Consider the following 21,162-nt stretch of genomic DNA (forward strand, 5'->3'; position numbering starts at 1 on the left):
GCTGCCTTAGCCAAGACTGAAATATTCACATGGTTTACTGAAAAATTCGAGTAAAACATCATTTTCACGTTTGCTTTAATTTAGTAGGGATTGGCAGCTCAAAGCATATGGCATGAGTGTGTAATTTAAGGGAAAGTAGATTAATATGCCACAAGCAGGCATTTAATTTATGGCATTGGGCAACTAATGGGAACAACCAGAACTATGGATTGATTTTCCTATCAAACATTGCAGAATTTATACCACTTATTTCCTCAAATAGAAAGTCCTTCCTTCAGAATGTCAGTAAAACAGCCTGAAGTTTGACATACAAAAATGTTCCCTCCCTCCCTCCCTCTTACGCTCCGGAGCTTCCTCCTTCCTCCTTCCTTCTTTCCCCCGTTCTTTCCTTGCATTCTGAACGGAAAGACTGAGGGGGTAGCCATATGCCACCGGCTCTGCTGGGCACCAGGAGAGGAATGGAGTCTCAGGGGCTGTTCCCTGGCACAGATAATGCACGAAGGAGGCATATATTTGTAAAAAAAGTGCATTGTGAGTACAAATGATTGTGGGTTGTAGAAAGTGAGGGGGCACGATGTTAAGGGAGTATACTGTGGTAATCATCCCACAACATACACATCTGCCAAATCATTATGATATAACCTGAAAGTATATGCCAATTACATTTCAGCTAAACCAACAAAGCAGCACAAACAGTAGCAACAGCAAAACAGACACAAACAAGCAAATGAGGAGGCAGCAAGCAGGTAGAGCAACTGCTTCTATGGCGGTGGTGATGCGGCTGAAGGGTGGGGCATCGGAGTGGAAGGCCTGAGGAGGTGGTAGTTGAGTTGGGTAAAGGAGGAGTCAGAGTGGGGGCGGGGGTGGGGGAGAGTACCCAGAGTGGTGCAAGGGGACAGAGGAGAGGCGGAGCAGGTTCCTCTACCCAGCGGCGGTGGATGCTACACCTGAGAAAAGGCGCATCATGCCTGCGGCCCGCAGCGAGGGCTGAGTCATGGGCCCTGAGATGGCCGGAGCGGCAGGCTTGCAGGGCCAAGTTTGTCCTGCTCAGGAGCTCAGACTGGTTTTTGCAGATAGGAGGGATCCAGCAGACATTTTTTGGTTCTTACTTTTTAGTCAATTAATGTACAAAGACTTGTATAAAATATGCAAAGGACTCCACGATTTAGAAGGAGCGTTGAAAAGGACCCCAGGTATCACTGGGTCAGCGCCTTTCTTCCAGCCTGGAATCCAGAGGACGATATTAACACAGGGAGGGAGGCGCGTGCGCACAGTGCTCTGCGCGGCGGCCCACAGCCACCTAGTGCACATGCTTAGAAGCTAATCTCATTTCCTGATTCAGGCCAGGGCTCTTTAAAAGGCCAAAGATGACATTTCTTCAGGCACTTTCTTCTGTGGAGACCAAAGAATCTGTGAATAACTGTCTTTTTAAAGACTTACAGCTAATTTAATATTTTCACTTCATTTTTTTGTTATTTATGGAAAATAGTTATCTCATTTTCTATCCTGTGTATTATCAAGAGCAATTATTGTTGCTTTAGCAATTTTTTTTTAAATATATTTTATTGATTTTTTACAGAGAGGAAGGGAGAGAGACAGAGAGTTAGAAACATCGATGAGAGAGAATCATCGATCAGCTGCCTCCTGCACATCCCCCACTGGGAATGTGCCCGCAACCCAGGCACATGCCCCTGACCGGAATCGAACCTGGGACCTCCCAGTCTGCAGGCTGACGCTCTATCCACTGAGCCAAACCGGTTTCGGCAGCTTTAGCAATTTTTTAAGACAAATTCACTTTCTCCCCCATTTTAGTATTTATTTATTTTTTAGTGTTGAGATACACAGAATAGAATATTTGCCATTGATAGTGTGCAGTTCAGTGGCCTTTACATACATTCACTGATTGTGAAACCGTCACTACTGTCCAGCTCCAGATAGATTTCCACCTGGATCTGATTTTTCATCATCTTAAACTGAATTTCCCAAGCCCCTGACAGCCACCATTACGTTTTTCTTTCTCTATAATCCCCAATATTTTTAATGAAAAAAAAATTTTTTTTTCATTAGTTAAGGTGATAGAATTGTAAAGAGAACATCCTATATCTGTCATTTCAACTCTACAATGAACAATTGCTATATTTGCTTTTCCATCCATCTATCTACCTCTATCTGTCTCCCCATCATTTATTAATCCATGTTACCCTCCCCCCATGTTATTTTTTGATGCATTTCAAAGTAAATTGCAGGCCTCAGTATCCTTTCTCCTAACACCACGGCATGCAGATCTTACTGAGAGTTTAGCGTTTGTTTGGGGGCAGTAAGTGGATGTTTTCAGTTTCAGCCATAGGTAACTGACTTGTTGGGATAGGTCAGTGCTTTAAAAAAAGAACCCTGGGCCCATTCAATAGGAGAGAGAAGATGGGGACGGTCTTAGAGGAAATTGCTCAGCAGTCTGTTGCAAGCCTAAGATAAAGAGATCTAGATTCACTCCAGAAAGTCCCGAAGGACGCACAAACAGAACAAAACAAAACACAACCCAGTTCAACTCAGTCCCTCCAATCTAACATCTTTGGAATCAGATAAATCTGGATCATTGCCCTTGGCGCCCATCTTTCTACCTGTCTTTATTCTACTTTGATTCATAAAGGATTTGATTTGTCTTATAAGAACACATGAAAAATAGAAATTAAATAAAATCTATGAGCAGAGATTATGTTATGATCATTTGCATTGGAGTTTTGTGGCATCTTTAACAAAGGGGAAAATATAGTCATTTATGTAATACTCATTATCCTTAAAGAGAAAGGCTCTTCAAGGTCATATAATCTTGGGCAAATCACTTAACTTCAGTTCTCCCAGCTACAAAATGGGGAAAATAAATGCTTATCTGCCTCAGGATCATGGTGGAAATTATGCGGGTCAATGTCTTTAAAAGGCTTGGCACAGTACCTGGCACATCAGTGCTCAGCAATTGTCAGTCTTTCTTTCTTTTCATGCCATGTTACCTTGTGACTTGTGTTGCCACTGAAAGTGGAGTGTGAAGAGCCCAACAGAATGAAGGTTTAAGTTCGAGTCTCATTAATTGAAGTCATAGTGCTTGTAGCAACTGTTCTTCCTAATTACCCACCCATTTCCCAGTGGTAGTCTCAGTTACATTCCTTAATTGTTCTTTCTTTTTGTGTGTGTGTGCTGGAAGAAGTTTGAGGGGTGCTTCATTGTTTTTTCTTCTAGTAGGCACCAATAGCATAAGGATATAACAACAAGACAACCAATCAAACAAAGAAACGTTGTTCTTTTTTTCTCCCCAAGAAAAACGATTTTAAATATAATATTACATGCAATAAACATTAATATTTCAAGAAAAAAAGATTTAAATATAATAATGTTACCAAAACTGTACTAACATAGAATAATATCACAAGATTTATAGGAAATATTAAAAATATGCAAATACAGGATTACGTCTATTATATTCTAAAATATTTTTTCTCTGGCTCTATTTTTGTTAATCACTTTATGTTATTTATTATATTCCACAAATCAGTGAGACCATGTGGTATTTATCTTTCTCCAACTGGCTTATTTTGCTTAGCACAATGCTCTCCAGGTCCATCCATGCTGTTGCAAATGATAAGAGTTCCTTCTTTCTTACAGCAGTATAGTATTCCATTGTATAGATGTACTACAGTTTTTTAATCCACTCATCTGCTGACACTTAGGCTGTTTCCAAATCTTAGCTTTTGTAAGTTGTGCTGCTGTGAACATAGGGATGCATATATCCTTTCTGATAGGTGAGAAACATTGTTCTCAGTGTTTGATGGCTCAAAGCATTTTTTTTTCTTTTATTTATAGTTCTCTAAATGTTGGCATTGAAGTTGGAGCCATGAACTGCTGCTCTAGGGGGCCAGTCAGTGGGCAGTGGACGAGACCGTTGAATAGTCATTTTATCTAGATTATTAAATGATTCCTCTAGTTATTTAAGCCTTTTGGCACTAGAGTTGGGTTGTCATTTGGCATTGCTGCTTGACACATTGGTTGTATGACAGCCCCAATTCTCATACTTCCTCATCCTAGTTCATTCAATAGCTGCATTTAGATGTGATGGTTAATTTTATGTGTCAACTTGATTGGGCTATGAGGTGGCCAGACATTTGGCCAAATATTATGCTGGGTTTGCCTGTGTGGATGTTACTGGCTGAGATTAGCTTTGAATCGGTGGACTGAGTGAAGCAGATGGCCCTCCCCAGTGTGAGTGCTCTTCACCCAATCAATTCAAGCCTGACTAGAACAAGAAGGATGAGCAAGAGGGAACTTCTCCTGCCTGACTACTTGAGCTGGGTCATTGGTCTTTTCTGGCCTCTGGTCTCAGACTGAAACAATTGCTCTATTGGATTCTCAAGCCTGCTGGTTTTCAGACTGTACATGACACCATTGATTCTCCTGGGTCTCCAGCTCGCCAACTGCATATCTTCTCAGCCAAAAAGTCATTGTGAGAGCCAATGCCTTATAATAAATTATATCTACCTATATACTCATATATACTGTCATATCTACATCTATCTATCTATCTATCTATCTATCTATCTATCTATCTAATCATATAGTTCTGTATATCTGGAAAGCCTTGACAAATAGAGATTTATTCTGCACCAGGACATGTACCAGAGCTTGGAATAGAACCATAGCTTCTATGTAGACAGGGCATAGGTTATTTGCATAAGGCGTAGTGGGATGTTTTCCATATCATAGAATACTTAGGCTTATATTAATTGCTTTTTAATATGTGGTGGTGCTTATTATTTTATTTAATTCTCACAACAGCCCTACAGTAGGCAAGTTTAGAGCCAGTGAATAGAAGATGTGAATGCAGGTATATCTAATTCCCAAGCCTGTGCTTGTTCTACCTTGATGACAATCATAAAATGTTGAAGGAATGAACAGTTTATTCTCTTGGCAGTATTGGATGCTCTCTGTGGCTCTATACTGGGGATTAAAAATTATTGTTTTGGAGATATTTTAACATTCTGTTGTATGACTTCATCCTGTGTTTCCCTCTAACGAGAGATTTAAAATTTTTTTCCCAAAACCATTAATGCTTCCTTTCCCTGGCTTTGGTTGAAGTGCCTGGCTTGCTCAGTGATTGAATGAGTTCATGAGACTAGAGCTGGATTCCCAAAGTGCTGTTGGGAGCGCATCAATGCCTAAAGGTGATCCATCAAAGGAGGAGGCAAGTGGGGTTCGTTAAGTCTGGGGAACACTGCAAAACAGACCACATTCTGGAGGTTGATAACACACCTTGACATGTTAAAGCTCTCAGGTGTCCTACAGTAAGGGAACTGTTTCAGATCTTGAATGTAGCAGTTCTATAACTTAATTGACCAGAGGCCATTTTTATGATAGCAGTTGATCATTCCGTGCAACATAATGTTATGGGAAACATTGAAATAGCATGGGATAGATGGTTGGATTTGGCACTTGTTGAGGCTGGAGAGGGGCCTGGTGTCCGGGACCTTGTACTGAGCTATTCTGTAGGCAGTTTCCTTATCACCGAGTTTGTTTAGGTTTCATTTGGGGTGAAGCTCTGGAGGATATATCCATTATTGTGTAAGGATAGTCAATGTCTGACTCACCGTGTTTCTGAAGTGCAAGAAGTGGAAAGAACAGCTTCCCCCGAAGCAGCAATCTTACTCTGCAAACTGAGTTGATGAAGAACATCCGTGCTGGAGCAGCATATTGGATATATTAGGACGAAGCAAAGCCTCACATTGTTTGAGTTCCAAAGTGGGCCGTGGAGCTATGATAATAAACATTTGTGTCTCACTTGGTATTCCCTGACCCAGGTCAAGGCCAGTGTGATTCTAGCCAAACCACATAACCTCTGCAGCTGCTCACTGTGACCCAGCAGCAAAGGGCAGACTGCTCTCGTGGAGGAAGGCTGCTGGGAGTGACACATCACCGACGCCACTGTCTGGATGGAGGAAACTGAAGGTGCAGGTGGGACTGGATGTGTGGCACAGGGGAGACCAGTTTTTGTTGTCTGACTTGCGGCCTCATCAGAAAAACCACCCTGCCTGGGTTCTTTTCCAAGGACATTTTCAGTCTTCAGGCAACCTGAACATACAAAAATCTTTCTGAGCAGTGAGACTATTTTTCTTAATGAAATAAGATGATTTCAACAAGCATTTATTCAACATTTCCTGTATGTCCTGGAGGACAAATTAGCCCAGCTCTTACCTTCAAAGAGTTTAGTTAGTATAGAGAAAAAAATAAGAACAATAAATCAATACAAAGAGATGCAGATGTCAGCTGGGGGTGGGAGGCAGGCAGAAAGGAGTTCCAGAAATAGTGGAGGGGGAAGGTGTGACTCCTAGCCAGAGCTGGGAACTCCAAGAAGTGTGGCTGGAGTTGAGACAAGGTGGCAGGGCTGGTGAAGAGAGGTGACAAACAGAAGATAAAGCTGGGGAGAAGGTGGGATTGGGCAAAGATGGCCTCCATGCCACACTACTTATCTGGGACTTCATCCTATGAGTAATAGGGAGCCACTGAAAGACTTAAATCTGGGAGCCCCATCGTCATACCTGTGCTGTAGACAGAACCCTTGCACTCCTCTATGGGGAGATGTGAACAAATGAATAAATAATAAATAGACCAACCTGACATGGTCTCCTTATCTGTTTCATAATAATTGCTTCTTTTTCACAGTGTCTTCTTAAGTGTACTTGACTTTAAGTAGTAAAAATCCACACACCCTCCTTTGCAGTCTAGCAAAATGTCATGTGCTGCCCCCATCGGCTTTTGTTGCTTGCTCATTCTTGCCACACAATCCCTCTCTTCCCTCATTCAGGAATAGGAAGAGGGGTTGAGTTCTTGGTGTGGGGATTTGAGTAGTTCTGTACTGGAGGTGCTGTGAGAACGATTGTTAGCATCTCTTCCCAACTCTGTGTTCAGTGACATCATGTCGGTAGATTGAAATTGGCCATGGTGGGAATATCTATATGCCAGAAGTGAGCAAATGCTACGAATGAGCCCCTCTTCCCTTCCCTTAGAGAGCCAGTTGTTACACATTTACCAGTACACCATTGTCTTGGGGGACACTTGCATGAGAAGAGAGATAGGCAGGGGGCCTACACCCTCCTGCTAGAGCAGCAGGAGTCCCTTTCCATCTATTTCCGGGTCAGAGTGATACCCTCTCCTTCCTTTCCATTGGAAATTATCCCTGAGATCAGGAGGTGGGCCTGAAGACTGCCTTGCTGTGCACCCAGCCTATGGAGGGAGGTGTAGGGAAGGACTCACCTGTCCCTGGCTCACCTGCCAGCGGGGTCTAAAGCACAAAAGATTGTGTCAAGGGCTTCATACCCAGGCACCGCTGGGCTGGCCGCTCAAAGTCCACAGGGCTCAGGGCAACACTTCAATCGTTTCGGCTATTTTCTGCCCTTCAGTGTCTTTGCTCAAGTCACTGGGTGATAAAGAGGAGGGAGATGTCTTCTGTGTCACCTGCCACCATCTAGATCCCAGGGTACCACACCAATGAGATTCCTTGAGGAGGGAGTTCTTTGCTAATTGACCGGACACAGGAAGAGAGTAGCCCTAGGCGTGGCCCTACGTTGGGTAAATGTTTGTGGAGCAAATGAGTGAGCAGCAGTAGCAAACAGTGTGAGCCAGGTCAGTGGAAGGAGCACCACCTTTCTGAGCAGCTGACTCTTATCCCAAGAGGCTGAATTCGTTGATGTCCCCTCAGCAAGATACTGGCCGGAGTCCTGGGGTGAATTAGTCAGGGAAATAAATTAGAACGACCGGCTCAAGAGATGCCGTTGACTTTCTGCAAAAAAACAGATGCAAAGGCAACTGGATTTGGGAGCACTCCCAACTGGAAAGCTTGCTCTGGGAGTCAGCTGGAGGGATTGATGATGCTGGTGCAGGGATGACCGTGTAGGAAATTGGGGATTAATGTTCTGCTGCAAATTCTCACCAAGGCCTCACTCTTGTGATTGCAGAAGACCGGCCATTAACTGGGTGGGAAAGAAATGGGCTCCTCTTCAAGGCGAACCCCCGAGGAGCCCACATGTACCTTATGGAAGGGTGCGCACTTTTAATGCTCTCGATGATGTTTCAAAAGGCTTCAGTTATCCTACTGACTTACTGAGGTATTCTCGAAAAGGCTGCGTTTCCTAAGTGCATATTTTTATTTCAAGAGGCAGCCAGGTGACTGTCTTGTCCGGGTATGTCTGAGACTGTCCTGCATTTAAAGTGGAGCGTCCTGCATCCCGGGAGCCCTCAGTGCCAGGCATGTGGGGTCAGTCGGTCATCCTCAAGGCCGCTGTGGTGAAAGCTGTTATTGGCAGTCAGACATCTGAGCTGGCTTGCTGGATCACTTAGGGCAACTTGCTTCACCTCTCTCCACTCTTCTTCTCAGAACGATGGAGAGGACAATGCAGTGTTGTGCGGATTCCCTAAGACAGTAGCGCCAGGCACACAGTAAATGTGCAATAAATATTTCCTTACAGACGCACAGGTTTTCTATCACCATGGCTTTTTCATTTTAGCATTCTTAAAAAGCAAACCCTCGAAGGAAGGAAGGGGGAGACTCACCCTCTGCAAACCCTTCGGCACTTTCTGCTTTAACCTGTCGACGGTCTCCTGGGCTGAGCAGTGTGACCGGAAGTGAGCTCCAGACTCACTCTTGATTGCGTCCAGAGCTGACAGCTCGACATTTGCCAGGCAGCCGAGGCGAACCAGGAATGCCTCTGCTTTTCACAGGAGAGAGGGGACAGCCCTGGCTTCTCACTTTTGGTGTCAGATTTGGGTCACGTGGAAGTCAGTGTCTGCTTAGAGTTCCCAGTGGCAGAAAGCTGTTAGGCAGTACGGTTGAGTGGCCAGCGGGGGTGTCCACTACTGACCTGGTGGCCAACAGAGGAGGAGAGAAGGTCACCCAGCCTTAGATATGAAGGGGGGGGTGGTAAGACAAAGAAAACACTTTCCAAAGCGTGCTTTCAAAACTTTCATCAAATGAAAAGCATGCACTTTAAAAAAATATTTTTATTGATTTCAGAGAGGAAAGGGGAGAGAGAGAGAGAGAGAGAGAGAGAGAGAGACAGACAGACACACATCAATGATGAGAATCATTGATCATTTGCCTCCTGCACGACCCCTACAGGGGAATGGGCCTGTAACCGGGCATGTGTCCTGACCAAGAATCGAACTGGTGATCTCTGGGTTCATGGGTCAACACTCAACCACTGAGCCATTCTGGCCGGGCAAACATATACTTTTTAAGAAACTCCTTCTTTTCTCTCTCTCTCTCTCTCTCTCTCTCTCTCTCTCTCTCTCTCTCTCTCGGCTACGCAGAGAAATACCTCTCTCACACACAAAAAAAGGAAACATCTTTGGAAACTGCAAACATCGTATTACTTCTCAGATTGGTTTCGAGGCCTTGAGAATGAGACAGCAGGCTTTCAAGGCTTGTCTTCTTAGAGGGGAGCAATGAGCCTGAACAGATGCCAGTTTTGTTCCTTGGGCCAAAACCTTGAAGTCATCTTTACCTCCTCTCTTCTCTCACGTATCTGGAATATAATTCTCTCCACCTCCACTGCCACGCCACCATCCTCTTTAACCTGGATAACTGGATGTGGCATCCCAGCCCTGCCCTAGCCCCTGCCACACTCCAGCCTCATGCCAGCAGCCAAAGTGGTCTTTGGAGATGGAAGTCAGATCATGCCGCGGCCCCTCTCCAGGTCTTACGATGAGTTCCGGTTTCACTCCGAGTAAAAGGCCGAGTTTTTGCAGTGACTGCCACCATGGTCTCTCTGCAGCCCGTTTACCTCGCCAGCCTCACCTCCTCTGACTCTCTCCTGGCCTCCCAGCTCCAGCCACACTGGCCCCTTCTTTGAGCCACAGGTATCCTGCTGCATGAGGGCCTAGCTCTGCCTCCTCCCCTCCCTGGCACGCTCCGCTGCATAGCTCACCCTCTGCTCTTCCTCCAGGTTTTGCTCAAATCTCATCCTCGGGGGAGGCCCACACTGATCACCCGGGTCAATTCTGGAACCTGCCTTCCCCCTACCACGTACTCTCTGTCCCTCTCCTCGACTTTCCCTGTTTCCCTCAACTCTTGCCAGTAACACAGCGTATAATTTATTTATGATGTTTTTTATGTCTTTGCTTCAGTCTCAGAGAAGATCATATCAAATGTTCATCAAGACACAAGGGAAAGGGGACAAGCAGATCTGAGTTCAAATCCCCCTTTACCATGTATTCCCTGTCTGATTTGTGTAAGTTACTTAACCTCCCAGAGGCTCTGTTTCCTCATCTATAAAATAGTAATACTTCATTCACTTGGCAAGTATTCAGTAAGCACCAGCACCGTGCATTGCACTGGGGACAGCGAGGGCAATATGAAAGACTCAGTCCTTGTTATGAGATTGTAAAGAGGATGAAATGCACATACGTGTATCTTATACCTGGTAGAGAACTTGCTATATATTTGATGCTCATTAAATACAGTGCTCTTTTAGAACTTAAATATCTTTTATTAGTTTATCTTCTTTTAGTTTGTACCGTTTTCTGTTAGTGCTAAGAAGAGCAAACTAGCCCTGGTCAGTTTGGCTCAGTGGATAGAGCGCTGGCCTGCGGACTGAAGGGTCCCGGGTTCGTTTCCGGCGAAGGGCATGTACCTTGGTTGCGGGCACATCCCCAGTAGGGGTTTGCAGGAGACAACTGGTCAATGTTTCTCTCTCATCGATGTTTCTAACTCTCTATCCCTCTCCCATCCTCTCTGTAAAACATCAATAAAATATACTTTTTAAAAAAAGAAGAGCAAACTAAATCACACACACACTCACACTCACACACACACACACTCACACACACACTCACACACTCACACACACACTCACACACACTCACACACACACTCACACACACTCACACACACTCACACACACTCACACACACACTCACACACACTCACACACACTCACACACACTCACACACACACACTCACACACACACTCACACTCACACACTCACACACACACACTCACACACACACACTTACACTCACACACACTCACACACACTCACACACACTCACACACTCACACTCACACACACACACACACTCACACTCACACACACACACTCATACACACACTCACACACACACTCACACACACTCACACACACACACACTCACACACACTCACACACACACACACACTCACACTCACACACACTCACACTCACACACACATACTCACACACACACACACACACACACACACACACACACACACACACACACGTTGAGCCACAGCAGAATTTTGGGGGAAGGGAGCTGGATGAGCTCCAGTAGAGTTCCAGAGCCTCCTAGAATATATAAATATATGCAAATCATAGCGTACACATTAGATTGAAATAGGTACAGAGAGCGCCTGCAGCTTGTATCAGCTTCACAAAGAATGCCCTTGATCCATAAGTGCTTAAAACTTTCCCCAAACCCCATGATTGGTCTACCGTGCAGGCTTCTCTGAGCAAGGGCGTGTAATGGAAACCCTGAAATGCGGATTAATTCCAGGGTGGACGATAGCTTTTGTCTGGTGTTGGTGCTGGGCCCTCGGCTTCCTGGGCGGTGAGAGGAAAGCCCGCGTCTGTCAAGGCCATTGCCTTTGGACCCCCTGGTCCCGCTGGAACTCAGAGGCTCGCTCCCACGCAGGGGGAACCACGCCGAGACGGCTGGGATGACAGTGCAAGAGGCGGAAGCACAGATGCTGCGAATGCTTCCCTCTTCCAGGTCGAGTAGAGATCACAGAGGGAGCGCCCTTCGGCCTCTGCCTGGTTCTGCGTTCGGGTTCGGGGAGCCCAAGAAGAGGACGGCCCCAGAGGTCGGTACATGCAGAAGTGTTGACGTGTTTAATTTTATTATTATTAATATTATAACAACAGGCTGCGGCTCACGTAGCCCCACATGTTATTTTCAGCTTGATAGCATTTCACCCCAGCCCCCATCATTCTGTCTTTACTTTCGTTATCATTCCAGGGAAACGCTTTCTTTTTGATTTCTTCTTGCAAGAGAAAATTAGATGAACAGAATGAGAGGAGTTTAAGAGAAGACAATGTTACCAAGAAACTACTTTGTCCTGCCTTCAGGAGGCAAAGCAAGTAACCTTTTTACTGTGGCCTTGTCTCCTGCTGTGGCTTTTGGAGGCTGATGTCTATCTGTAGACCCTCAAATGAGTGATCGAAGCAGTTTCCATCCTGACAATGGCAGACTCCCTCCTCCCCTCCACCCCCAGCCTTACTGTGGGATAACTGGCAAATAAAATTGTATATATTTCAAGTGCACAGTGCGAAATTTTGATATGTGTGCATTGTGAAATGATCACAACAACCAAGCTAACATATCCATCTCCTCCCCTTGTGAGTGTGTGAGTGTGTGTGTGTGTTGAGAACATTTAAGATTTACTGTCTTAGTGTTGGAACCCAGAAAGTAGAGTGGTGGTTGGCAGGGCCGGGGAAGTGGGGGAAGCAGGAAATGAGGAGATGTTGGTCAAAGGTATAAAGTTTCCCTTATGCAGGATGAATACATTGGGCAGATCTAACACAGCATGGTGGCTCTAGTTGGCAGTACTGTCCCGTCTACTTGGTATTTGCTGAGAGGGTAGCTCCCGAGCGTCCTTACTGCGGGCTCCTTTTTCCTTTGGTGTTGCCCATGTCTGCAGGTGTGGCCTTGGGCTCATGGTCTCCTCTCTACTGTGTCTCCTTGGCCTTATTCATAAAGCTACTTAAAGATGGCGTGGGGTGGTCTGTAACTGCAAAGTCACAGTACCCTCGTCAGAGGGCTTTGGGTCGGAAGGCCCTTGGCTGACCAACACATAGGATAAGCCTCCCAACTTGCACAAAGATACTTCCTTCTGAGAGACACCATAGTAGGTCAAGGACAGGCTTCAGTAAATCCCAGCTCTGTCATGCACTGTATGACCTTGGGCAAGTTAAGTTTCACTGTGAGGTTTCATGGGATATCATGCTTGCAGAGGGTAGTACATACAACATATGATAAGTAGTAGCTATGATTATTATCGCTGCATCAGTGCTATTACTATTACTACTCATGTTGGTAGCAATATTTACATTTGAGGCAAGGAGAGAGATTGGCAGTGTCCTTGGGTACCTTCCAGGGTTAAACCCGCCCTTTCAGTGGGCAGTGACGGCTCTGTCCACACATCTGGCATCTCCTCAATTACCCAGAGAGCTGAATGTGTCAGCCCTGGTCCGCATGCATTATTGATGTTGGCCCTTTTCTTCAGCTGCATTGCAGGGCCCTTGCCTACCTGGAACAGGGAGGGTATTCTCTCTCGTGTCCCTTGGAGGCAGGCCTGAGCAGAATCCTGCTCCAAGATGTTACTTCCCTTCAAAGGTGACAAGTGTGAGTCACATCTGGTCGTCCCCGTGGGTTATTTCCACGCAGCCTCCTCCGCAGGGCTTCACCCCCTGCAGCATTTCACGGGTGATTAAAGATAGGCAAGCGCGCAGGGGGGGAGTGAGGTCAGAGCCACCAGGTGGTGCAAAGAGGGATTTTCCGCAGCTTCGCAGACACCCAGGGACCTGGGGAGCCTCTGGGATGCTATCAGTTGCTGCTGTGAAGGTGCCTCTGGTGGGGATATTGATTTGGTGTGACATTAGCAGCAGCTGGGACAAATGGGGCCTCCTAGATGCTGCAGGGGCTCCGGCTATCAGGGCAACCCGCCCACCAAACAAGTGGGCCTGCCAAATGTTTGCAGGGTACGAAAGGACATGGCACTAGGCCGCTGCCATGATGCCCAGAATAATGCGTTGGCATGGACTTCTGAAGAGCAAACTCCGATAAGCTCTCAAATTTAAGCACCTGCTTCATTGGTTTAAAAAAAAGAGAGAGAGAGAAAGAAAAGTCCAATCATTGCATTTGCAGAAGTCTTTTGGCCTTGAAATATGCTGTAACCTTTTTAGGAATAGTTTTCTTTCCTTTTTCCCACGCTCTTTTCTTTTATGTTTTAAGTGATCCTGGTTTCCAGGGCCAGATAGTAACCATGGGAAGTAGGCTATCGCTGAATTTTAACCACATTTATAATCAAATTGAATGATACAAGTTTCCCTGCCAGTATTTTCACATAAACACATTTTCCTCAAATGATGTTCAGAGGTCACCAGGAACAAATGACCAATAAGTCCTTGACCGAGTTTGACTTTGAAAAGGTCATGCCTTGAAATTCCCTGACCAGCTGGTTCCAGCACACAGTGAGAGACAGGAAAAGGGGTCAATGTCCCAGGTAGCTGCCTCTTTAGGGACCGCTTGGAATGGATCTGGCGGAAATGGTTGGTTCCCGATAGATTGGATCATTCACATGTAGATTAGGAGTATGTGGGAAATTAGTAAGCTGATCCTTAAGATTTGAACCCCCAGGCAAATGAGCCTGATTTCTGTGCAGGGTGCAGAGGGCGCTTCAACTCTGTCATGTGGAAGGCGGGGTGGAGACTGAATCACGTACAAGTTCTTGGAGCCAGGGCAGGAGAGGGAAGTGCTAAGTGAAATCTTTCTTATTTGGAGACTAATTGATCCAGAAGGCTCTGTTTGGTTTGCCCACAGTGAAAGGCGAATAGCTTCTAATGGGATCTTAATTGACTTGATTGGAGCCATTTTCAAGGGCTCAGCACTCTTTCCTTTCAATGCCTTGGTTAAAATCCTCCAGTGCCTCCAATCTCCATTGAAGAGAGCGATTTTCAGTTCTCCATTTGCATTAACCCAGGCAGTGGGGAAGCCACGCAGCCACTGTGTGCGTGGTAGGGTCCACCGGGGCCCATGGTGTGCGGGCAGCACGTGGGCACTTGGGAGTCTCTTGCTGAGATTTGCTTTGCATGCTAATTACTTTTAAATGGCGCCTCTAAGTTTCCCTTCCTCTCCATAAATCAAGTCCCACTCCCTGCTCAGAGGAGTCTGTTTATGTCTCAGGCGGATAAATATACGCATAGATCAACTTCTGATGGGCCTGTCAGGCTGTACGTGTGAAGGATCATGGGCGGAATCGAGGCGCCGTCAGGGTCTCTTTATTAGCGGGGATCTGTCAGAAGCGTGTGGGTGGAAGGCGTTCATGGAGATGTTATTCGCTTATTCTCCTGGGTCTTAAAAATCCTTTCACTTCTGAGAATCACAGGAGCCAGAAAGGACCATGGAGATGTGCCCAAGGACAATTTTGAAAATCCTGTCAGGAGTAGTTAGTCTCCCCCATTCCCCTGTGTGCTGAATCACTTATCTGGAGGGTGTGGGACCAGAGGGGCAGCTGCCAGACAATGGAAAGTTAACCCTATATGCACCAGAAGGTAACTAGGTAGAACCTTATTGTCTTTCCCCGAGTAACCCCACATTAGCGTTTGGTCTAGTGGAAGAGTCCTTTGTTTCCATGTCCCAGATTTGCTCGTTGCATATAGTTTATTTGGCAGGAATCACCTTGAACCATAAATGAATGCATTTCACAGTCCTTCTCAGAGAAGCTCAGTTGGTCCTTTGGCCAGTGACACACTGAAGGACAGTGACGGGCCAGACATTTGTGACCCTGCCCTCCAGGACACTGGTCTGGTGGACTCTATGGTACAACTACCAACAGGGAAATGGTTTTACTACTGATGCATGGCTCAGTGTTGTCACAGATTTGGATGCTGGAGCTCATGGGTCTGGAATCTCTCCTCAGCTCAGGCCACTTTGTGAGACCTTTGAGCAGCTCTGATTAAGCCAGGGGCCCAGCCATTCTTCATGCCGCAACCAGAGTCATCTTTTATAAACATCCATCTTCTGTTGAAATCCCTCCATGATTTCCCATGCACTTCAAATGCAAGCACGACCTTAAGTGTGCCCGCAGGATTGCGCTGTGGCCCCTACCCACCTGCCTCTTCCACCTCTCCCCACACAACTTGCCTCCTACCGATTCCTTGACCACATCCTTCCTGCCTCAGAGTCTTTGCACATGCTGTTACTCCTTGTCAGAAAGGCTTTTCCTTCTTCTTGTTAGTTGGATGACTCCTTTTCCTTTTTCAGGTCTTGGCTCAGATGTCACCTGCTCATGGAGGCCATCCCTGACCACATAGGTGGATTAAAGATGACTATAAAATCTATCACTATTCCCCAATGGGAGGTGGAGTTTATTTCTCTTGCCCTTGAATCAGAGCTGTGACCAACCAAATGAAGCTGAAGTGATACCGTGCTGGTGCTGGGCATGTCCTTAGAACACTTATTCTTGCCATCTAGCTGCCATGTAAAGAAGTCATGGAGACACCACGTAGAGAGAGCAAGGGAGAGGTCCTAGCCTTCCAGCTGTCCCTGCCCGGGCCTCAGGCACGTGAGTGAAACCATATTGGATATTCTAGTCCTAGTTGACATCTGACTGCAGCTGCATAAGAAAACCCAAATGAGACCAGCAGAAGAACTGAGGACCACAGAATCATGAGAGATAAAAATGATTGCTGTGGCCCTGGCCAGTTGCTCAGTGGTTAGAACCTCAGCCCGTGGACCAAAGGGCCTAGGTTCGATTCCTAGCCAAGGGCACATACCTGGGTTGCAGGTTCAGGGTGCGAGTGGGAGGCAACTAATTAATGTGTGTGTGTGTGTGTGTGTGTGTGACTCCCCCTCTTCTTCTTCCCTTCCAGTCTCTCTAAAAAATTAATGGTAAAAATATACTTGGGTGAGGATTAAAAAAGTGATTGCTGCAGTTCTGAGCCTCTAAATTTTGCAGGGTGGTCTATTACACAGCCGTAGTTGGCTGCAGTGCCAACCTATGTACACATAGGTCTCACCCCCATTGCTCTGTACTGGCCTCTGTTTGTTTTATTTTCACTTTTATAATGATGGACTTGTCGTTCGACAGTCTGTGTGGCTTGTTCCCTCAATTACACTGGCACTCCGTGGTGCAGCCATGGATTATTTATTGATCACTCCACACCTACTATCACATATGCAGGCCTGGCACATAGTAAGTGCTCAGCAAATCTTTGCTGAATGAATGAATGTGTTTAAAAGGCCCCAGCAATTATTTATTTGGGAGATTATCCCCCTGATCTCCACAAACAGATAACAGAGACACGAATCTGTGAATCTTCTGTGATGGCAGCTCAGAAACCATTTTTTGAAAAAAAAAAAAAATGTTGTCTTTTATAAATTATACTTGTTAAATCACAATTTCACTCTGCATCTACTACACACCCAAGCAACAAAGTTTAATGATTCCCCGCGGGCCGAGCTTTCCTAGGGTAGTCCAGGTCCATCTCAGTCTGTGTGTGCAACCTCTGCCATTGTCCCTTTCTTGACCCCCTCCCACCCATCACACCTTGTTGCTGCCTGGGCCACCAGGCACATTCCATTCCCTGGAGTCTCTCTTGGCTAGTCCTCTCCATTTCCTAGGAGACCCATTCCCTTCAGGAAGCCCTTGCCAAAGGTTGTGCTTTCAGTGGGCATTCCTGCCTCTCATCTACACACAAGCCATTGAACCAAATCCTGGGTGGAAATGGGAGTCATTCCTGAGACCCGGGGAGGAGGCTCAGAGATAATGGAGCCCTGGGCTGGTCGTCTAGGGACATTGCTTCTGGTCCCAGCTCTGCCACCATCAAGAATGGGCCCTGTGCCCAGTTACTTAACGTTGTGCTGCTTGTATCAGTATCTTAGGAGCTTGGGCAAAGGGATGGTTAAGGTCCCCTTCAAACTCAGGTTTCCCACATTCAGTCTTGCTCCACAGCCACAGCGAGAACAGCCTGCTGATGTGTGTGCATTTGGGTCAGAATTTGGCTGACTGTCATATCAGCAGTTTCACGTGTTCAAATATCTCAGTCTCAACTTCATTAGCACAGGCAGGTTCCTTCTGGTGGGTGGGCAGTGTGGTCTGAGATCAGAGTGACTACTGGGGCCAGGAGTCAGGGCGCCTTGCCCAGCCGTGTTGCCCGGCCACTAGCTGGAGGGCAGACCAGGCAGAGGGAAGCCGGCGGACCTCTGGGACCTCATCCACTTCATTCCTAAACTGGGAATAGTAATAATATGTGTTTCACTCACTTCAGGGTTGTTCTGAGGGGCTAATGCATGTATTAGGGCATGCTTTGATAGGTTATCATAAAAAGTTATTGAAATTATTACTGTATCTATTTATCAAGACCATGAACCTCCTTATATTTACCTTGGGTGCTCTGCCCAGTCCAAGGTTCCTGTACCATTTTCCAGTTTCCTTCCCATCATTTCCTGTTGGATGTATGAGTTGGAGGAGAAACTATTATACGAGAGCTCTAGTATTTAAGATACTGGCCATATATTGTGCTTTGCTGTTTTGTTTTTAAATACATATTTTTTTATTGATTTCAGAGAGAGGAAGGGAGAGGGAGAGAGGGATAGAAGCATCAATGATGAGAGAGAATCAATAATTGATTGGCTGCCCGGGCATGCGCAATGGCTGGGGATTGAACCAATGACCTCTTGGTTCATGGGTCGATGCTCAACCACTGAGCCATCACTGAGCCACACTAAGAGAGGAGTTGTATTAGGATTCCTTTAGTTGTCAGTGATAGAAATCTGATTCAGCTTAGTTTAAGTGAAATAAAAGGGGAGGGGGCATTTGTTTGAGTCATTTAACTTGGAAGTCCATGGTAGCTCTAGCTTCAGACATGCTAGTAGCAGGATCAAGGGGCACAAATGATTCTTTCACAGTTTTCCCTTTGTATCTAGTTCTTCTTCCTGCTTTTCTCTGTTGGTTTTATTTTTTTCTAATACACTGTCTCCACCTGGTAAAGAGATAACCCCAGGGCTGGGATAACCTTAAGTTTTATAGCTTGTTATCTCAAAGAAGAGAGAAACAGAGCTTCTCTCTCTCTTTCCTGTAGCCACATCAACTCTTCCATAAAGAAGCAGGATTTGATCTGCTTTAGTCACCTGTAACCTTCAGACCAATCACTTTGCTCAGAAGTATGGGTGAAGGTCTCTGATTGGCCAGCTTAGGTTATGTCTAGCCCAGTCACATCTAGACTCTGGTTTTCCTATAGCTTCTTTGGGCCCATGAAAAGCTTGGTCAGCCCAGGCCAGTTTGTGGGTTTCAAATCAGGGCATGTGAGTACTAGAAAGTGATCCAGAGGTCACTGAACCCAACCCAGCCACGGCTGGAGAAGAAAAGTGTCTTATTCAAGGTCCCACATGGTTCAGTGCCACTGCCTGGGTCTTCTCTACTGGGAGGATTCCACGAGCTCTCATGTCAGGACAACGGAAGGATCCTGCCAGAAAGAGGGGCAAAAACTGTGGGTCCCAGGCAGGTTCCATCGGACCATCCTGAGCGGGGACTCCTCCTGTCTCTTCTCCTGTTTTTCTCCCCGCCTCTCTGGACTACTCTCTGGACAATTGAGATGTTGGCTACTCAGAGCCCCATTTCAGATGGGGCTGAGAATGGGTGTCCTCTGGGTTTAGCCAGTTCACTGCCTCTTCCTGTACCTTTCTTCTGTAGTGAAGGTGGATCCTAGGACAGAGTCTGTGCTAAATCATAAAACCAAACAGAGAAGACATCAAAGGGAAAAGCTGTCACCTCCTGCTGGAAAGGGAAGCCAGAGGAGAAGAGCCTCTGTGGGCAGCCTGTTATGGGGCAGTACCTGGTGTGGGAGGGGAGGAGGGGTTGCTGTGCCTAGTGGTGTGTCTTCCAATGTCCCAAATGCTTCTCCATAATTTCCCCTTCAACAGACTCCCTCGATGATGCCAGTGCCAAGTTCTGGAGAATGTACTCAGGGCACTGGCTGGCTTCATGGAGGTCAAAGCCAGTGGTTATAATCGCAGCAGGAAGATGGGTGCTCATGGGAGATAGTGCTGTGCTCTTTCTGATTTGCTGTCTTTTCTTTGACTGATCCTTCCCTCTTTGTAACCTGAAGGGCTTGGCTGCATTTGGCAGCTGGATTCCTCCTCTGGAGCCCTGGTTATCCTTTGCCCCGTGGTCACTGCACACAGGTTTCCAGAGAACCGACCCAAGTGTATGATGTATGTTCAGGACAGCAAGTACCCTCCACGTGTGACCAGGCCTCCCTCTGCTTAGAGCCACCCAGGGCTCCCTGTCCTCTGAAGGAGAGAGCCCAAGCTTCTTCCATGACCACAAGGATCCGGCTCACCCTTGCAGCTTTTTCTCTTGCTCTCCCTTGTCATACGCTTCTGCTTGTGGGTCACTGGACACCCCATCCCTTCTCATGCCTCTGGGCAACTTTACATGCAGCGCCTGGTTCCAGAGCCACTGCCTCCACTCACCCGTCTCTATTCACCCGCCTCCACTCACCCACCTCCACTCACCTTCATGTAAATACCTTCCATTCACCCACCTTCAAGATTCAGTTCAAAGGTCACCTCCACTATGCAGCCTCCCTAATTTCCCCCAGTAGTAGTGACCCCTCCACCTGTGCTCCTGCAGCCCCACCTTCTCTGCCATATGCCCATTGCTTGTGTTTTCAGATGTCTGCAGGGAGGTGGTATAACTAATAGACTTGAGCTTTGCACGCTGGTCTGGTTTTGAAAAGTTGGCTCTGCCCCTTATTAGCTGGATGTCTTTGCAAAAGTGATCTGACCTTTGGGGCCTCTGTGTCTTTACCAGTAAACGGGCATCATGAACTCTTCTGAAGTGTCTTTTTGAGGATGAATGAACCAACCTGTGAGGTGCTTAGCATGATGCCAGCTGGTAACGGTAGTAGTTGTCGTTATTGTAATTATTATTGATTCATGAAATCTTAGAGGCAAAAGGGATCGCAGGGGTCATTTTCATGCCTTCGAAGCCTGATTCCTCTCCCCTTGTTAATCATCAGCTTCTCCTTGAATTCTGCCCAGGGACCAGCCGTTCACTTTCTTTCTGATTTTGTAATACTTAATGCTGACGATGCAGAGGTTGGCTAGTATATAGGCTAAGTTACTATATGTCTACTTGGTGGACCAGTTTATTTTATTATTATTATTTTTAAACAGGTTATTTATTTATTTATTTATTTTTGGTTAATCATCACCCGAGGATATTTTTCCATTGATTTTTTTAAAAAGAGAGAGTGGAAGGGAGAGGGAGAGATGGAGAGATGTGAGAGAGACCCATCGATTGGTTGCATCCTGCACGAACTCCAACCAGGGTCGGGGAACCTGCAACTAAGGTACATGCCCT

The 21,162-nt window shown here is 46.3% G+C and overlaps 1 protein-coding gene across 6 annotated transcripts in view; it reads left to right on the forward strand.

Moving 5' to 3' along the window:
• PDE1C (phosphodiesterase 1C) overlaps positions 1-21,162 on the forward strand; it is a 321,836-nt gene that overhangs the window by 99,072 nt on the left and 201,602 nt on the right. The window lies entirely within an intron of this gene.

Source organism: Myotis myotis, unplaced genomic scaffold, assembly GCF_014108235.1.
Source record: "Myotis myotis isolate mMyoMyo1 unplaced genomic scaffold, mMyoMyo1.p scaffold_m19_p_11, whole genome shotgun sequence".
NCBI classification, from domain to species: Eukaryota; Metazoa; Chordata; class Mammalia; order Chiroptera; family Vespertilionidae; genus Myotis; species Myotis myotis.